Source organism: Loxodonta africana, chromosome 4 (assembly GCF_030014295.1).
Source record: "Loxodonta africana isolate mLoxAfr1 chromosome 4, mLoxAfr1.hap2, whole genome shotgun sequence".
In the NCBI taxonomy this organism is placed as follows: Eukaryota; Metazoa; Chordata; class Mammalia; order Proboscidea; family Elephantidae; genus Loxodonta; species Loxodonta africana.
In genome coordinates this window covers 163,667,196-163,686,604 of record NC_087345.1, presented here as the reverse complement: position 1 = coordinate 163,686,604, position 19,409 = coordinate 163,667,196, and the positions used below count along the sequence as shown (strand labels likewise).

Sequence of the window (19,409 nt, the reverse complement as noted above, 5' to 3'; positions counted from 1 at the left end):
ATTTACATTTCCAGCTTCATTTCCAAATGCTACCAAACTGTGTCTTTAAGCCACCAATCTGTACTATTTGTAATATGTTCATTAAGAGAGTGGTCTCTATTCATTTGTCTCTCTTTCTTCCTGTGTCAATTAGAATATAATAGAAAACTCAGCTAAAATAGAGATTTATTTTTCTTACATTACAAGAAGTCTGTAGGTAAAGAGTTGCTAGTGTTTTTTCAGTGCCTCAGTGATGTCAGGGCTCTGAGCCAGTGGTGGTGCAATTCATTTGACCTTCATCTCTTGGTTGCAAGATGGCTGCCACAATGCCAAGCATCACATTCTCACACTGGTTTCAAAGATGAGAAGACAGGCAGAAAGTGTAACTGCATGAGCCTTGCAGTTGTTTAGTATGTACAATATTTTCCAAAATTATCCCCACCAATGAATTTCCTCTTACATCTCATTGGTCAGACTGTGACATATTATCACCCCTAGACCAGGGACTGGGCCCACCTTTCCAGAGCGAAGGGAATCTGCTCAATGCCCAGTTAAAGCTGGAGTTCTGTTAGCAAGGAAGAAATGGGGGAATGGCTTTTGGCTAGGTAAGAAACACTGTCTGCCACATCTCCCAGTGTCCTCCTCAGCACATGTAAACCAGCTTGTCCCTCTTGTAACATCATTGACTGATATCCTCAATGACCTTCAAACTTTTTCGTCCAGTAGACAATGTTTATCTTCTAACTTACTTGATTTTTCTGCGTGGCTTAACAAAACCCTCCTTGAAATCGATTCATTCATTTATTCATTCATCCAATCCACATTCATCGCTTACTATCAAGCACTGTGCTAGGTGAAGAGAATACAGAAATGAATCATGCATAGTCCTGGCCCTCCGTAAGTTTATAATTTAGTGGGGAAGACAGATAGGTAAACAAATAACTGCATAAGAATATCATAGATACTGTGATAGAATTATGACTGAGATAAAATGGGACTCAAAGAAAGAATCAATCGTTTATATAACTTAGGTGCTATGCCTCTTTCTAGGGCAGGGAAAGGGTGGTACAGCTATTACCAAAATCAATCTCCCTGCTGCCCAGTTGCTTGCCATTCACACTAGAAAAATAACAGATTCTGTAGAAAATTGGGAGCTGAATAGGGACCGGGGAGCTGGGCTCTCTTCTTCCCTTGGTCTGACAAACACTTACGGATTTCCAAAGTATATTCAACCAAGATAATACAGCTCATATAGAATCCATACTGAATCCAACTCATATGGAATCCATTGGATAAAGGAATTATGGAGTGACTTCCCTGATTTATTTACTTCATTCCATGTTCTGTGGGAGGTACCAGGTCTTACCTCTAGTTTCTGAGTGAATCATGTCTCTACTCTCTTAGATGTCAAAGCTTAACCACTCAGGATGGACCTATTCCTGGAAAAGCAAACACATCTGCTTCTCTGTAGATTAGTATTGAGGGAGAAGGAAAGGCATGACAAGAACAGAGGTGAAGCTGGAGAGATGAGTAAGATCAGTTCATGCCATGCTAAAGGGCTTGAACATATTTGGTAGGTCATATGTTCCCAATCTTCCATGGTTCACTGAGCCTTTTAGTGTCTCTGTAAAGGCTGAAAAAAATAGCTAACAGGACAGAGGTGGGGAGGACACAATGAAGGGAGGATTCTGTGTAGTACCAACTCAGTCTTATGTTCAAGGAGATTCTCTTGCTGGGTCCCCAGGAGAGGAGCACCATTTTTATGCCCACATTTTAAGAAAAACTAAGGTAATGATTTAGTGTGTTAAACACAATACTGTGATAAAAGAAGATTTTGACAATGTGATGGGCATTGGTGACTTATCAAATTTTATTTACAGTGGAGAGAGGCAGAAACCCGAGGAATTTAGGGAGTAGCAAGGGAGACAGTTATGTAAACAAATAACAACAATGCAATGAGATAAGATGTAAGATTTAAAGTGGGGTAACTTTCTCCTGCCTCCACCACTCACTATCCTTATCAGCACCTGTCACTGGCACAGTAGTTTCAGACTGCTCTTAAGTGTCAAGGTTTCCAGAGCTCCATCCTAGCTCCTCTTCTCCTTCTGCTTGTTCCTCCCGAACAATTAATTTTGGGGCTATAACCAGTACCTGTAGACCACTGATTATTCAATCTACATTTCTAGTTCCCCTGACTTTCTGAGATTCAGTTCTACATTGCCAACAATGTACATAGTACTACTGAGCTAGGTGTTCAGCAAATGTGTGCTAATTAATTTAAAAGTCGATTATAAGTAAATTGATGATTTAGGAGTAAATTTAGATATCAAGTAAACTGCATTTTTCACAGTGAGTAAGGGAATATTTCCCACCAGATTTATCATAGAAGTTCAATAATTAGCTGGACATCAAGTTATTGTTTCAGCATGGGAACTGAGTTAGATGCATCTAGCCACGGTGAGGAACAGTAGAATAAAACACACAGATTTACAACTCAGGACCTAAATTCTGTTGCTACCTTTGGGCAATTCAGCTAATTCTCTGTGTGTTTAGTTTCACAGTAGTGAAAGAGTCAAAGACTCTTCTGTCTGTTTGTTTAATTAAGACAAAATTCATATACCATAAAATTCACCCTTTTAAAGTGTACAACTCAGCATATTTACAGAGGTGTGCAACCATCACCGCCATCAAATTCCAGAACATTTCCGTGACCCCAAAAAGAAACTCAATACCCATGAACAGTCACTTTTCATTCTCCCTTCCCCCATATCCCCTGGCAACCACTAATCTACTTTCTGCCTCTATGGATTTGCCTATTCCAGGCATTTCATATGGATGGAATCCATACAATATATGGCATCGTGTGTCTGGATCCTTTCACTTACAAAATTTTTAAGGTTTACGCATGTTGTAGCATGTATCAGTACTTCATCGCTCTCTCTCTTTTTTAAATAATTTATTTTATTTTTTCTTTTCGTTGTTGTTGAGAACATACACAGCAAAACCTATACCAATTCAACAATTTGTACTTGTACAATTCAGTGGCATTGAATACATTCTATGAGTTGTGCAACCATTCCCCGAGTTGTTTCTCTATTAACATAAACTCACTGCCCCCGCTAAGGTTCCTGTCTAATCTTTTGAATTACTGTTGTCAATTTGATCCCATATAGATAGATCTTAAAAGAGCACAATGCTCAAGGCAGACATTCTTTACTAGTTAAGCTAAACTATTGTTTGGTTTTAAGAAAACTTCAGAAGATATTTCTGGTTTAAGATTTAAAGATTATCTCAAGGCAATAATTTCAGGTATTATTCAGCCTCCATAGCTCCAGATAATCTGGATTCTATATTCTATATTCTTCAATAGAATTTGAAATTCTATTCTGCATTTTCTTCTGTTTGATCAGGATTCTTCTACAGAATCTTTGATCAAAATGTTCAGTAATAGTAGCTGGGCACCATCCAGTTCTTCTGGTCTCATGGCAAAGGAGGCGGTTGTTCACGGAGGCAATTAGCCACATATTCCATTTCCTCCGCCTACTCCTGACTCTCCTTCTTCCTCTGTTGCTCCAGGTGAGTAGAGACCAACTGTAAATCAAACGGCTGTTTGCAAGCTTTTAAGGCCCCAAGAACTCCATGATGAACTAGGAGGTAAAACAGAAGCACTGAAAGTGTAATTAGGTCAGTTAACCAGGATGTCCCATGAAACCATGACCCTAAGCCTCCAAACCAAGGAACCAAATCCCATGAGATATTTGGTTGTATATAAGCAGCCTCAGCAGCTTCTTATTTATTTTGTCATTGTAAATATACCTATTATACAACTCTTGCCGATTCAACTTTTTACAGGTGTACAAGTTATTGACAGCACTTAGAACAATCAGCTATGCAACCCTACCCTTAATCAATGCCATTTTTCCATCACAGTAAACCTAACCCCCTCCCTTTCCCTCTCCCTCCCACCCCTAGTGATGACTAAGGAACTTTGATCTCTATATATTTGTCTATCCTTGTCTTTTTATGTAAGTGAGGTCATACAATATTTGTCCTTTTGTGATTGACTTATTCACTTAGCATAATGTCTTCAAGCTCCATCCATATTGTAGCATGTATCAAGGCTTTACTTCTCCTACTTGCTGAGTAGTATTCCATTGTATACGTGTACCATATTTTGTTTATCCATTCATCTGTTGATGAACATTTAGGTTATTTCAACCTTTTGGCTATTGTGAATAGTGTTGCAATGAATGTAGGTGTTCAAGTATCTATTTGAGTCTCTGCTTTCAAGTCTTTTGGTTATATACCTAGGAGTGGAATCATTGGCTCATATGGTAGTTCCATTTTTATTTTTGGGGGAACCACCACTCTGTTTTTCACAACAGCAGTACCATTTTGCATTTCCACTAGCAATGAATGAGGGTTGCAATTTCCCCATATCCTCACTGACATTTGTTATTTTCTTTTTTCAAATCTTAGTCATCCTATTGGGAATGAAATGGTATCTCATTGTGGCTTTGATTTGCATCTCTCTGATCGCTAATGACATTGAGCATCTTTTCATGTGTTTTGTGGTCATTTGAATGTCCTCTTTGTTGAAATGTCTATTCAAGTTCTTCACCCATTTGTCTTTTTGTTGTTGTTGAACTTTTGCATATATTTTGGTTATTAAATTCTTATTGGATATACAGTTTCCAAAGATATTCTCCCAGTTGGTAGCTTGTCTTTCCACTTTTTTGGTGAAGTGTTTTGATGAACAAGTTTTTCATCCCTTTTTATGGCTTAATAATGTTTCATTGAATAGGACATGCTTAGCTTATTCTTTTAACAAGTGATGAACATTTGTGTTGTTTCCATTTTTTGAGGGCTATTATGATTAATGCTGCTCTGAACACTCATGTACAAGTTTTTGTGTGGATACATGTTTTCAATTCTCTAGGAGTGAAATTACTGAGTCATATAGTGACTCTTTTTAAGGAACTGCCAAACTTTTACCAAAGCCTCTGCATCAGTCTACGTTTCTACCAGCAATGTTTAGTGGTTCTAATTTCTTCACATTCTCCTCAATACTTGTTATCATCTGTCTTTTGATCATAGCTGTCTTAATGGATGTGAAGGGGTATCTCATTGTGGTTCTGATTTCATTTCTCTGATGACAGCCAAGAAAACTCTATAACATACTGGGTTTCCATGAGTCAGAATTGACTCAACGGCAATGGTTTTTGGTTTTGGATGACTAATGATGTTGAGCATCTTTTCATGTGGGTATTGGCCATTTGGCTTACCTTCTTCAGAGGAATGTCCTGCCCAGTTTTTAATTGGGTTGTCTTTTTATTGATGTGTTGTAAAAGTTCTTTATACTATATTCTAGAAACTAGACCCTAATCAGATATATGACTTACAAATATTTCCTTCATCCTGTGGGTTATCTTTTCAAGTTCTTGATAGTGTCCTTTGAAGCACTAGTGTTTCTTTGATAAAGTCTAATTTATGTAATTTTTCTTTTGTGCTGAGAAACCATCGCCAAATCCAAAGTCACAAAGATTTATGCCTATGTTTTTTTTCTCAGAGTTTTATAGTTTAAGCTCTTACTTTTAGATTGTTGATTCATTTCGAGTAAATTTTTGTATACGATGTGAGGTAGGGACCCATTTTTTTTTTTTTTTTTTTTATGTGACTATGCAGGTGTCCTGGCACCATTTATTGGACAGATTATCTTCCCTGTTGAATTGTCTTGGCACCCATGTCAGAAGTCAGTTGACCATAAGGTAAGGGTTTATTTCTAGACTCTCAATTCTATTCGATTGATCTCTATGTCTATCCTTATGCCACTACCACAGTGTCTTGATTACTGTAGCTTTGTAATAAGTTGGAAATTGGTAAGCGTGAGTCCTCCAACTTGGGTCTTCTTTTTCAAGATTGTTTTGGTGATTTTGGGTCTTTTGCATTTCTGTATGAATTTTAAGATCAGCTTGTCAATTTCTGAAAAAAAAATTATATGCTTATTTTGAGGATCATGGTTGATAATATATGTAGAAAACTATAAAAATTATAATGAACTATACATTAGAATTGAAGGCGTGCATAATTAACTTACTCAAATTCAACTGTATGTGTTGGGCAATGAGGGAGAATGAGATGTAAGGGAAGAAAGAGAGGGAGAGAGAAAAACCGTGCAGGTGGTTCAGCCTATCATTTCACTGAATGAGACATGCTCTGCAGGGTGAATAAAATGGAAGATACGATTCTGGTATTCCTTCCTTTGATTATAATCATAAAATAATTTGTATGTACTTTTGGGGTGTATTAAAAAGAAATTTTGAAGAATCTTAGCTATCTGTTATTTGTACCATTTGCACTGACTTGAGAACCCAACCCCTGTTTAAGATTAATCTCCATTGCACAAGTATATGCTATTAATATTATTAAAAGAGATTGCATCTGGACCATGTGCCTACTATTTTTTGTAATGCTTCTGACTCATTTAAAGATTATCTTTTTCTTTACTACCACTTCTTTCCTCCCAATCGAGACTTTTCTCCTTTCCCTAAACCCAAAGATTATTTTGGGAATGGTTTCCAAATTGCTACTATTACCCCAAAACAAGGAAAGGAATTTTACTTCCCCCACCCACACTTACCAAAATTTTCTTCTGATTTTTCCAAGACAGTATTAGTAGATGGGTTTGTAAATTTTAACCTCTGAATATTTTAAACTGCAAATCCTATTAAGTAATTTTTATTTCCTCCAAGATTTAAATTAAAGCATAAAAGAGGTCATAACTACGAACTTAGAATGGTAAAGTAAATTGCTTTGAAGAAATTCTTATTCTTAAATTACTTGTTAATATACAAGATTTGTGGTTCCAGACAATTTTTTTTTGTATCTCTTTGAAAAAAGTCCTTGCATCCAAGTCTCCTATCTAAAATAACTAAATTTTATGCATTACTCTAAATTTAAATGCTCACCAGCACCTTTTATATAATTCTAATTATGTTGACGATGTAGGCTTTGGCAATCTCTCTGTGTATTCTGTGAAATAGTTAAGAAGTCAATTATGAATTGAGGCGTTCAGTTCATTATTATTAGAATGCATAATGTTATTCTAATTTAGAAGCTACTGCAGTTTGAATTCACCAGCCGCTCCTTGGAAACCTTATGGGGCAGTAGTACTATGTCCTATAGGGTTGCTATGAGTCAGAATCTACTCGATGGCACACAACAACAACAACAACATTGAAATTTAGTAAGGAGTCCTGGTGGCACAGTGGGTAAGAGCTTGGCTGCTAACCAAAAGATTGGCAGTTCGAATCTACCAGTCACTCCTTGGAAGCCCTATGGGGCCATTCTGCTCTGTCCTATAGGGTTGCTATGAGTTGGAATTGACTCGATGGCAAAGCATATTCAACTTTAAGCAAAACTCTTCAAATTATTAGTTATAGAAAGAACTTTTATTTGTGTATCCTGTGGACGTACAAAAAGGATTTAAAATGCCTTTGTTCTAAATGCAAGGACTCTCAGAAATAAAAATCTTCTTGACTCTAAGGCCATGGGATAGCTTGATTCAGTTATAGTCTCTATCTTTCTGACACTCTTAATTAAAAAAGAAAGTTTCAAAAATATATGTTAGGTAAAACAGCTATGGTAGCAAGGTAAAGATCTCATGAAGGGGAAAAAGTGATTTTCTGTGAATTGCCATGGAAAGTTGTATTTGATATTTTTAAATCATAAAGAAAGATTTTTTTTTTTTCCAGGTAAACTGATCACAAACTTCTGGTCTTAACAAATGGGAGACCTTAGCACGGTGTTTCTGCTGTGGTTACTTGTTGAACTGTACGTGGATGGCCTATGAACTCTGAAAGGATTTCTGAAATTTGTCATTATTTAGAGCAGCAATAAATTCTCTGAAAAATCTCTGCTCTCTGTTTTATTGGTCATGCTTAAGAACAGCTTTGTGGGAGGCAACCCAGGACTAAAAAACCCAGGACTAGAGGAGGTGCATTTGACCAAACCTTGAAACAAGTCTGCAGCTCCGTGTGAGGTTTAGTTTTGCCTGCTGCAGCATCTTTTTAATTACCTACCCTGATTGTTGTTGTTGTTGATTGCCCTCGAGTCAAGTCTGACTTATGGTGAACCCATGTGTGCAGAGGAGAACTGCTCCATATGATTTTCAAGGTTGTGACCTTCTGGAAGTACATCCCAGGCCTGTCTCCTGAGGTGTCTCTGGGTGGGTTTGAACTGATGACTTTTCGGCTAGTAGTTGAGTGCTTAACATTTTATGCCACCCAGGGACTCCTGAGATTTTTGTTTCTCAGTTCCAGAAATTCAAGTTTATTGATTTGGCAAGAGATTAACTGATATGGAAAACTTGATTCTCTGTTACTAAGTTTAAAAAGACTTGGTTTTGGAACCAGAAACTCAGTTAATGACCATTCATTGAAGGCCCTACTTCACAAAAAATCAGAACCAGTTTTATGTAATGTAATGTTTCCTTTCTGGTGGGCATTTCTCTGGAAATGGTGTCTGAACAGAATTTTTTAATGAATAATTAATTGAAACAGAGAAAAACAGATATAGTTAAGAGATTTTTAAATACGAAGTTTGTTATTTCAACAATATTTCTGTCTAAATAGCTGAGACCATTCACGTTATCTGATGTTGAGAAATACTAAGGTTTGCCTCTGCCAAAATCATGATCAACATCATCCATCTCTTTGTGCTTGTTTTACCCTCATTCTTTTTTCATTGTACCATTACTTCAGATGGATGTTACAACATCCAGTTTACTATATGTTTAAGAAGGTGCCCTGGTGATGTAATGGTTAAAGCGATTGACTGCTAATCCAAAGGTCAGTGGCTCAAAACCACCAGTGGCTCCGCAGGAGAAAGATGTGGCAGTCTCATTCTGTAGAGATTTACAGCCTTACTGGGATTGACTCCATGGCAGTGGGTTTGAGTTTGGGTATATGTGTCAGGTAGAGAAAGCAAAAGTGCCTAGCCTGAATCTAACCATGAGGAAGACCAGTCAACCCCATATTTAGGATCATTCTACAAAATAACTGACCTGTACTCTTAAAAAATATTGAAATATGATATGTAAGAGAAAGAGAGACGAACTGAGGACAGTTACAGATTAAAAACGACAAGAGAGAACAATTAAATGCATAGCATGATCTTGGATTTTCTTTTGCAATAAAGGACAATTAGTGAAATCTGAATAAGGTCTACAGATTAGGTAATACTGTTATGTCAATGTTTAAAATCCTAATTTTGATAATTGTTCTGTCTGTGCAAAAAAATTCCTTAATTTTGGGAAACGCATTAAAATATTTAGAAGTAAAACGGTATAATGTCTGAAATTTAATCTGAAACAGTTCAGAAAAAAAAAATTGCGAGAGAGAGAAAAGGATAAAGAAATGCTTTAGGATAGAAGAATTTTAAGTTTCCAAATTGTTAAAAAAAAAAAAAAAAAAGGTTAACTATACAGTACTCAATAATTATTGTGTTTAAAAAAACAATATAGAGGCAACATAGCCTATAAAGAAAATAGAATCTGGAGAAAGAAATCTGGGTTTCAATCCTCACTCTGTTGCTTACTAGCTTGGGTAAGTTGCTTAACTTCTAAATTTCCTTTCCTATAAAACAGAGATAATAATAACGGGACCTACCACTCAAGGAAAGGAGCCCTGGTGGTGCAATGGTTAAAACGCTCAGTTGCTAACCCAGAGGTTGATGGTTTGGAACCACCAGCTGCTCCACGGGAGAAAAGACCTGACAAGCTGTTTCCTAAGTGGCAGTTTTACTTTATCCTGTAGGGTCATTATGAGTCAAAACCGACTTGATGGCACCCAACAAGAACCTGACAAGGTTGTTATAAAATTTAGCTGAGTAAATATTTGAAAAGGACTTGGAATAAATCTAGAAAGACTTTTTAGCCTCAAAGTTATCAAATTCACCTTTAGTAAAAAAAAAAAAAAAAAAGCAACCAAACCCACTGCCATCGAGTTGATTCCAACTCATATAGCAGCCCTGTGGTAATAGCAGTACTTAAAAGCTTTAAGAACGTTGTCCTAGAAACAACTAATTGGATTCTTGTTAGTCTTTTCTTTGACCCACGTGGGACTCCTATCGTCTCCCTTGATAAAATCGTGCATTAATTTTTTTGGTCTGCTTCACAGGAACCTGTAAACTGTCCTAGTTTTCTACAATATATATTTAATATAGTTGATCTTTCATTTTCATTATTATTTCAATTGTTCAGGGCATTTATTTACCATGACTAAGTCAAGTGCTGCAGGAACTATTAAGATGGATAACATTTCTGACCTCAAGGAGTATACAAATTAGAAGGAGAAATTAAATAAATACAAAAATGGCTACCACATAAGATGAGATTGAAAGAAGTAAAAAGTGTTAGAGGGTTTACAAGAGGAAGAGGTTATATCTAGCTGGAGGGAGAAGGAAAGTTTTCACAGAGGAGGAGGCCATTCTATGACGTTGAAGGAGGAATAGGACTTTAATAGGTGAGATAGAGAAGGGAGGGTACTCTAAGTAAAGAAATGAGCAAAAGTAAGGCACAGAGACAAGAAGCAGCAGGTAGTATCTGGGGCAAGTTATGTACAGTTTAAATAGATTTTAAGTTTAAATTTTAAACTATTCTAAGTGTTAGTTTCCTTAACCATAAAACTGGCATAACAATAGTTTCCATGTTATAGAGTAGCTGAGAGATAAATATTGCACATGTGCAGCATTTAGCACAGGCCTGACAGTAAGTGCTCATTATGAAATATTATTTTGGTGCTTACACATTTTTTGGAGGTTAGGTTATATGTAGGGAAATAGATACATGGAATGTATTGGGTTAGTACTGAATGGTGGGAACAGAGACTGGAAGCAGGATGCAAAGCCAGAGTTGAGAGACATTGCAAAGGTAGAATCTTTGAGTTGGTAACTGACTGAAAGTGGGAAGTGAAAGCGGAATCTGAGATACCAGGGTTTCAACTTAGGCTGCGGGAAGAATGGTAGTGTCCTCATAGGACCACTGGGAAAAGGAACTTTTTTTTTTTTGAAATAATACTACTTTATCGTATATTCAGTGAAGATTTACTGTTCAGTGAAGTTTAGGTTCCCATTCAACAATTTCTACACAAATTGTTCAGTGCCATTGGTTACATTGTTCACAATGCATGAACATTTTTTTATTATTTCTGTTCTGGTTGTTTGGTTCATTTCCATTAATCTATTTTCCCTGCCCCCTTACCTTCTCATCTTTTTTTTTTTAAGCAACTGTGACCATTTGGCCTCAAATAGATGATTTTTTTTAAAGAAGCACAATATTCAGGGGTGATATTCTTTGTTTTCTAAGCCAATCTGTTATTTGGCTAAAAGGTGACCTCAGGGGCTAGTTTCAGGTCAAGGTTTAAAGAGTATCTCAGGGCAGTAGTCTTGGGGAGTCCTCCAGTCTCAACCAGTCCAGTAAGTCTGCATTTTTTAAGAATTTAAGACTCCGTTCCACATTTTTCTCACATTGTATCAGGATCCATCTGTTATGGCCCTGATCAGAACAGATGGTAGTGGTAGCGGGGCACCATCTAGTTCTTCTGGCCTCAGGGTAGATGAGGCCACAGCTTGTATAGACTATTCAGTAGACCAGTTTCTTCTCTGAGTCTGGTTTTCTTCTTTCTCTTTTGCTCTGGGTGAGTGCAGGCCAATAGTTGTATCTTAGATAGCCACTCACAAGCTTTTAAGACTTCAGATACTACTCACCAAACCGATGTAGAACATAAACTTTTTGAACTATATTATTCAAACTGACCGAGTTGTCCCAAGGGACTAACTTTTAGTGTACCTGAAAACCCAGGGCACTGGGCTTGTGCCTTTAGTACTTTATTCATGTTACCTCATATTTGAAAATCATCCATTTGACAGAATCATATTTTAAATATATGAGAATATATTTAAATATAGTAGTATATATATTACACTATTCTGGGATGAATCATTTTGTAATCCAAATATGGATTTTATATTGAGCAGGCTTAAAATTTAGATTATATCTGTATCTCTAGATATCTAAGATAATGTTTATATGCCTTCAAAAATTTTAATGATGCATTGGCTAACTTCACTAAGTGAGCAGTCATTGAGTACCAACCCTTTACTAGGTATAGTTGTTTTAATAGTTTAGTTGATTTTCATCTCTAATTCAAGGTTTCCTATCTATTCTTTAGGAAGTAACTACAAGGATGGGCTATCCTGAGCCACTGGTTTGCATCCCCCCACCCCGCCCTCAAAAAATTTTTACTGGAGCTGTGGAAGCAGGGGCAGTGGTTTCACTCTCATGTCATGCCCTGTGTGTCCTCCCTGGGAATACCTGGCGGATGCTGGGAAGGGCTGAGACAGTAACTGGTGCTTTTCCTGGATACATCATCTTGGCTTTAATGATCAGAGGTTTAGATTGCCTGATCTAATCTAAATACTACACTCTAATTAGTTAAAATACTATATTCTCCTTTCATTTTTTTTAAAACAGAGCTACTTACTGATCACTGGAAATTTGAACAGCATATTTATATGACACTTTAGAAATTAAACATATATATTCATGTGTTATTTTCCAATAAGGCTGTAAATCAGCCAGGGCAAGTATTAATTTTATAGAGGAGGAAATAGAGGAACACCTACTCCAAGCCAGGTAGTCTTTAGGACTTATCTGCCTCTCTTGCTGAATACATTCTCTACTGGTTTTCTTCTCCTTACTTTGAGTCCCTCAGCTGATTGACTCTTCCCCCACCCTACACCCCAGGCGGTTCACAGCTGACTTTAGTCATCCTTTGGCCTCTGCTTATTTTCTTTATTCTTCTGAAGCAAATGCAAATATATGTTCTGATTTTTTTTTAATGTTATTTTTTAAAAGGCAAGTTCAGAAAGATGGGTGGGTCAGCCAATTTATCAGCCCTTTCACTATATAAATGGGATAGCAAAAAGATATTGCCTCAAACTGCTTCTGTGAAAACACCATGAAAAAAAAAAAGACTGTGACTCCCTTGCTAATAATGGCGTGACTATGCTAATAACGTGGGGAACTATGTAGTTGTTGTATGCCATTGAGTCAATTCCCACTTACAGGAGAGAATCAACTCGGCAGCACGGGTTGTTTTTTTTTTTTTTTTAATACGACAGAGTAGAACTGCCCCATGGAGTGTCCTAGGCTGTAATCAGTGGTTAGGAGCCACTAACTTGGGTAGTCAAGAGACAAAAGGTTGGCAGTTCAAATCAACTTGCTGCTCCTTGGAAACTGTATGGGACAGTTCTGTTCTGTCCTATAGGGTCGCTATGAGTCGGAATAGACTCGACAGCAAAGCCTGATATAATAAATAATCTTTACAGCAGATTGGCAGGTCTTTTCTACTGTGGTGCTGCAAGTAGGTATGAGCCACTGACCCTTCCGTTAGCAGCCGAACACATAACCATTGTGCCACCAGGGCACTAGAACCTATCAAATTCACCAAGGTAACCATAGGGCCTTCCAAAGAAATCTCCCCAGTGTACACAAGTTAAAATTCACTCCCCTTTCAACATTTCTAGCTGGATCCAAGATTCTATTGGTCTAAACACAGTTGAAATCATTGATACTGCTTGTAAATACTTTTCTACCAATGAGAGAATAATTAAAATTTTAGTTCTGTATTATTTGGTAAAACCATATTAAAAAAAAATTGAAATAATTTCCACATACAGAAGAGAGGTTCATGAAGAAAAGAGTATATGTTTCATAATTTTTGATTGAACCTACTAGACTGAATATCAGTATATCAGTATTCCTTTATCTTTTCTCTTAAACTATGTTTAATTAAAAATAAAATGGAGATACTTACCTCAATAATTTCAGGAAATTTTCCAACTATGTGACATAACTTAAAAAATGATATGCTGATATAGCTTTCTTGTTTATTTTGTGTGAGTAGATCCAACCTAATGGTCGAGTGCTGAAGCAGCGTTCTCTATGAGGTGTTTTGTGTCATGCTGCTATTGGCCTGTTAAACTGATAACTGACCCTTAGTCAGCAGCTTTGTACGAGAATGATACTTTTGTTAAGTAGGACACATCCTTTAAGCTTGAGATTGGTTAGAAGAATTCAGTTCACCTTTATCATCAATCAGTTTTAAATGTGACTTTGAAAATTTGTCTCATAGTTTTCTCACTTAGTGGCATTTGGTTTAGCATTCTTCTTAGATCTTTTTCCTAGTGCCTCAATCTTCCATTTATTGTGATGATTTCTCAAACTCACTGTATGTTTTATTTTTACAAACAACTCAGCCACCACACTTCTGAAATACAGTTATTTGCAAAGAATTAAGGCCGCACACAATAGTGTTAACAGAAATTCTGTGTGTGATAATGATTTGAGAGTTACCTATTCTGCTGGGATGAAGTTGGAGGCACACTGTCTGAAAACATCGGATTCATGATACTTGAAAAGTCTATAAATCGGTGTGGTCCATTTTACCTTGTCTGTTAAGATAGGTGGATTCCATTTGCACAGATGGCCTTTCTTTTCTCTTTTTCCTCTTTAAGAAGAAAATGAAATATAAAGGCCCATTAATCTGCACAGGTCAGCCCTCTGGATAGGGTACATTCTTGGAGAAGTTAAGTTTGAAATTCAATTGTACATGATAAAAAAAATTGTACATGATACGCACCAAAAACCAAACCAAACACTTTGCTCTCCAGTCGATTCCGACTCATAATGACCCTATAGGACAGAGTAGAACTGTCTCATAGGGTTTTCAAGGAGCGGCTGGGGGATTCGAACTGCTGACCTTTTGGTTAGCAGCTGAGCTCTTAACCACTGTGCCATGATATGCATAAAAGGGGCAAAATGCCCAGTCCTTTCACTTTTAGCACACCATACAGCTAATGATACCACATAGCTAATAAAGCTATACGGTATCATTTTGTTTGGGTTATCCTGAAGTATATGGAAAGATAATGTACGTCTCTTAATTTGGGCTTAAAGACTGAGTATAAATATTGAGGCCTAAAATGAGATAATCACATAGATTTAGATGTCAATGTATGGTGACTGTACTCTTACTTTTGCAAATGAGTATTTTCCAAAGAACCTATATTTGATATACATTGTTGGAGTAAAATGTTCAGATTCCATTCAATTTAATCTTAAATGTCCTTTTTTTAAAAAAAAAAATTTATTGTGTTTTCGGTGAAAGCTTACATAGCTAGCAAATTAGGTTCCCATTCAACAATTTTCATACTTGTTCCATGACATTGGTTACATTTTTCACACATCAACATTTTCATTATTTCCATTCTTTTTGTTCATTTTCCATTAATCTAGCTTCCCTTAGCTTTTCATCTTTGTTCTAGGGTGAATGTTAACAGTTTGGTCTCATACAGTTTATTATTTAAGGGACGACAGTATTCACAGGTGATAATGTTTATTTTATAAGCCTATTATTTGGCTGAAAGGTGGCTTTCTGAAATAGCTTCAGTTCCAAGCTCAAATGGTATCTTAGGTCTATTGTCTTGGGGATTCCTCTAGTCTCTATCAGTCCAGTAGGAATTTGAATTTTGTTCTCCATTTTTCTCCCATTCCATTTGGGACTTTCTGTTGTGTCCCTGGTTGGAACAGTTGGTAGCAATGTCTCAGCACCACAGAGGTCTGGTCTCAGGCTAGATGAGGCCATAGTTCATGTGAGCTATTAGTCCTGTGGACTAATTTTTTCTTTGAGTCTTTGGTTTCCTTCTTTCTCTTTTGTTCCAGACAAAGAGAGACCAGTAGTTGTATCTTAGATAGCTTTTAAGACCCTAGATGCCACTTACCGAACTAGGATGTAGAACACTATCTTTATGAACTATGTTATGCCAGTTGACTGAGTTGTCTCATGAGACTATGGTCCCAAGCCTTCAAATCCAGTAAACCAATCCCTTGAGGTGTCTGGTTATTAAGATGTTCTTTTTGAAGTATGGAGCCTTCATGGCTAAAAGTTTGGCTGCTAACCAAAAGGCCAGCAGTTCCAATCCACCGGCCACTCCTTGGAAACCGTACGGGGCAGTTCTACTCTGTCTAGAATTGACTTGACTGCAACGGGTTTTTGAGGTATATTCAAGTGGAGAGAATTCAAAAAAAAAAAAAAAAAGATTAATTAACGGTGAAAATAACCATTTATCTTATTAAAAAGGTTAAAACTAGAGAACTGGGCTGTAAGACTCTGGAAACAAGCAGTGGCACTCACCCTGATAAATTGTTAGCAAACAATAAGTTAATAGTCCTTTCAGAATTAATTTTCTCATCTACTTGGTGTTTCTCACCATCTCCTCTCTTTTTAGAAATGAACATGTTAGCATAGTGATTGAAGTGAGAAGAGACTGGAAGTAAAGATATTTGCAAGAATAAAACTGTTTCTAACATTATTTTAAGCAGGAGAGCAAATATTGATGGAACTGGTGGTGTTACGCATTCAATTGTGTCCCCAAAAAATACGTGTTGTAAATTCTAACCTCTATGCCTGTTGCAACAGGTTAGATTTTTTTTTTATGCCTGTGGACCAGGCAGTGTTTTGTTCTCTTGTACATAGGGTCACTATGAGTCGGAACCTGACTTGACAACACTTCACAACAACAATAACATGCCTGTGGTTATAATTCTATTTGGGAGTGGGTTGTCTTTGTTGTGTTAATGAGGCAGGATTAGTGTAAGGTGTGTCTTGAGTCAATCTCTTTTGGAGATATAAAAGAGATTAAAACAAGCAAGTGAGAGAAGCAGAGATGGGGAAGACACAAGAAGATTGCTCAGGAGCAGAAGCTCAAAGAGACAAGGACCTTCCTCCAGAACCAACAGAGAAAGCCGTCCCCTACAGCCGGCACCCAGAATTCAGATTTATAGCTTCCTAAACTGTGAAAAAAGAAATTTGTTTGTGAAAGCCATCCACTTGTGGAATTTCTGTTGTAACAGCTCTAGATGACTAAGACAGGTGGTGAGGTATACTAGTTGCAGTTTGTTCTAAGTGAATAATCAGAAGAACAACAGCAGAGGCAAGGACACTCATTTTTGTATTTGGAGAAGGAAAGTCAGTGGCTGGTAGTTTTAGCTGACATTAACAGGTATATTAAATGTAAAGTATGAAGATGGCATTGTAGGATGAAATCAGACTCCTAAGCTCTTTCTGTTTCCTGGACTGTTTTTCCAAATTCAGAATTTTTAAGTGCACTTCTAAAAGTCTGTTGGAGGCACAGTGGTACAGCTTGGTGTGACTTCACAGATGTTTAATATCTCAACAATTTCAAGGAATGCTAATTGGTTTTAAAGCCAATTTAAGTTGTCTTGGTTATCATGCAACAGGAGCTCGAAATGTTGATTGGGCTAAGGCTTGTCTGGTGAAACTTCTATGTCATGATACAGAATCTTTCTCAGTTCTGGACAAAGCAGTTTAGGGACTGTGAAGAATTTAAAGTTCTCAAGTGGAAACTAGCAAGTTTTTAAGGAGGAAAGAGGGAACAGCGTTTTGAAGAGTACCTTAAAAGGCATAAGGAAACGTGCACACAAAAGGGAAAGATTTTCATATAGAATATTTATGGAGATGTTTGCTAGAAGTGTTTCTGTGCTAAGAATTTTCAGTAGTCATAAATCACACTTTTTTCTTCTTTTAAACTACTCTTTCCTTAAATCGAGTTATAAATATCCTGAGAGATGTGTGTTTTAAGTGACATGGCTCAAATGTGTGTGTACGCTAATTCCAGGGAGAAGTACAGGCGGATTCAGTAATAAGCTACAATGCACAGGGATTGCATTTTTCCTAATGTTCCTTTGTAGCAACAAAGAAGGTTAGTGCGACAAAAAACTGCAATGTAGGTTGGTAAAAACAAACAGGGATGGCATAGATGTATTTACTAATAACACCGAAAACAAACAAAAAAACCCCAGCAAATGCAATTAAGATGACCTTGGGAACGCTACACAATCATGAAGGTTTGTGACTAAAGCACTATACAAAGAGCTGGAAACAAAAAGAAAGCTTCTCAACTCACAAGATTAAAATTTTTATTTCCTTACAAAAGGAAACTAATCAGAAATATTTCTCTTAAAACAGAACGTTCCAAACGGGAGTTGGAATAAAGCAACAGTATTTTAATACACGTTGCAATCTTTAAGTCCACTTGGTCTTGTATTTTATAATTTCCCAATATGCTTAAAAGGTGGAAATTAGAATTACGAGTTAAAAGTATTAACTAAAAAAATCTGACTTTAATAATATGAACCAAGAAATAGAAAATCACATTCACACACTGTCTCTGTCGTCCTTCATAAAGGCTACGCCAGTAGTCACAGCTTACATCAGCGTCTCTGTGGCGCAATCGGTTAGCGCGTTCGGCTGTTAACCGAAAGGTTGGTGGTTCGAGCCCACCCAGGGACGCGCAGCGTTTTGACGGTCACGTCACTGGTACTTTTGCACAAATCTCAGAATTCATGCTTCCTGCTACGAAGGGCTGGATTACGAGGGACCCGAGAAGAGAAACCACCAATTTTCACTTCGCAATCCCCCCTCAGGGTGGCTTCCGGGAGTGCTGGGGGCCCCTCCTCTAAGCGTCTTCCGCTCCCGGCGGCAGGTTGGCTCCGCCCGCCGTGCCGCGATCCCCTCACGTTTACAGCGCCTTAGAGCCCGTGCATCCTTTAATTTTCATTAACTCCGGCCGTTCGATCCCCTCGCCTTTTCCGGAAGCCCAAGCCACAGAGACCACGTCCCCGCCTCGCCAGGTCCTGTGGGCTGCGAAGCCTGCCGCGGCGGGCACCGTGCGGGCGGGGCGGGCTGCAGCGCCGAGAGCGCGGAGAGGCCGGCGGCCCGTTAGCCGCGCGCGCGCCCGCCGCGCCCCAGGCGCGAACCCGCTGCCGGCGGCGCCCGCTGGACCCTCCCGGGAGGCTCCCGCTCGTGGGGAGCAGAGCGGGTTGGTTTTGTTCTGCAGACTCCTTACCGGTCTCTGGTGGCGTAGTGGTTAAGCGTTTGGCTGGTAACCAAAAGGTTAGCGGTTTGATTCCACCAGTCGCTCTTTGGTAAACCCCACGGGGCAGTACCGCTCTGCCCTGTGGGACTGCTATGAGTCGAAATTGACTGATAGTAGTGTCTTCTTTTTTTTTTTTTAAGGACTCCTGGAATATGATAGGCTGTATGTATTTAAAGGGTGTCAGGTTCCAGCTGTAAATTTAAAATCCTCACATTAAAAAAAAACTAGTATTGAAGTTTGGCCCACCTTTTGTCTGTTCCCCATCTGCGTAAACGCCTTATACCGACTTAAACATGAATATTCAGGGTATTGGTAAATTCAGAAAAAAATCTTGTCATAGTAAATTCCTTGTGTGGGCCCTATGGTAAGAGCATTTGTATGTTACGTTTTACTTTTTCTACTACACTGCT

At 37.9% G+C, this 19,409-nt stretch overlaps 1 non-coding gene across 1 annotated transcript; it reads left to right on the top strand.

Moving 5' to 3' along the window:
* The first annotated feature begins 18,339 nt into the window (after window positions 1–18,339).
* On the top strand, window positions 18,340–18,413 carry TRNAN-GUU (transfer RNA asparagine (anticodon GUU)). The gene has a single exon. It is a non-coding gene; the product is annotated as a tRNA-Asn (tRNA).
* Window positions 18,414–19,409: the final 996 nt, after the last annotated feature.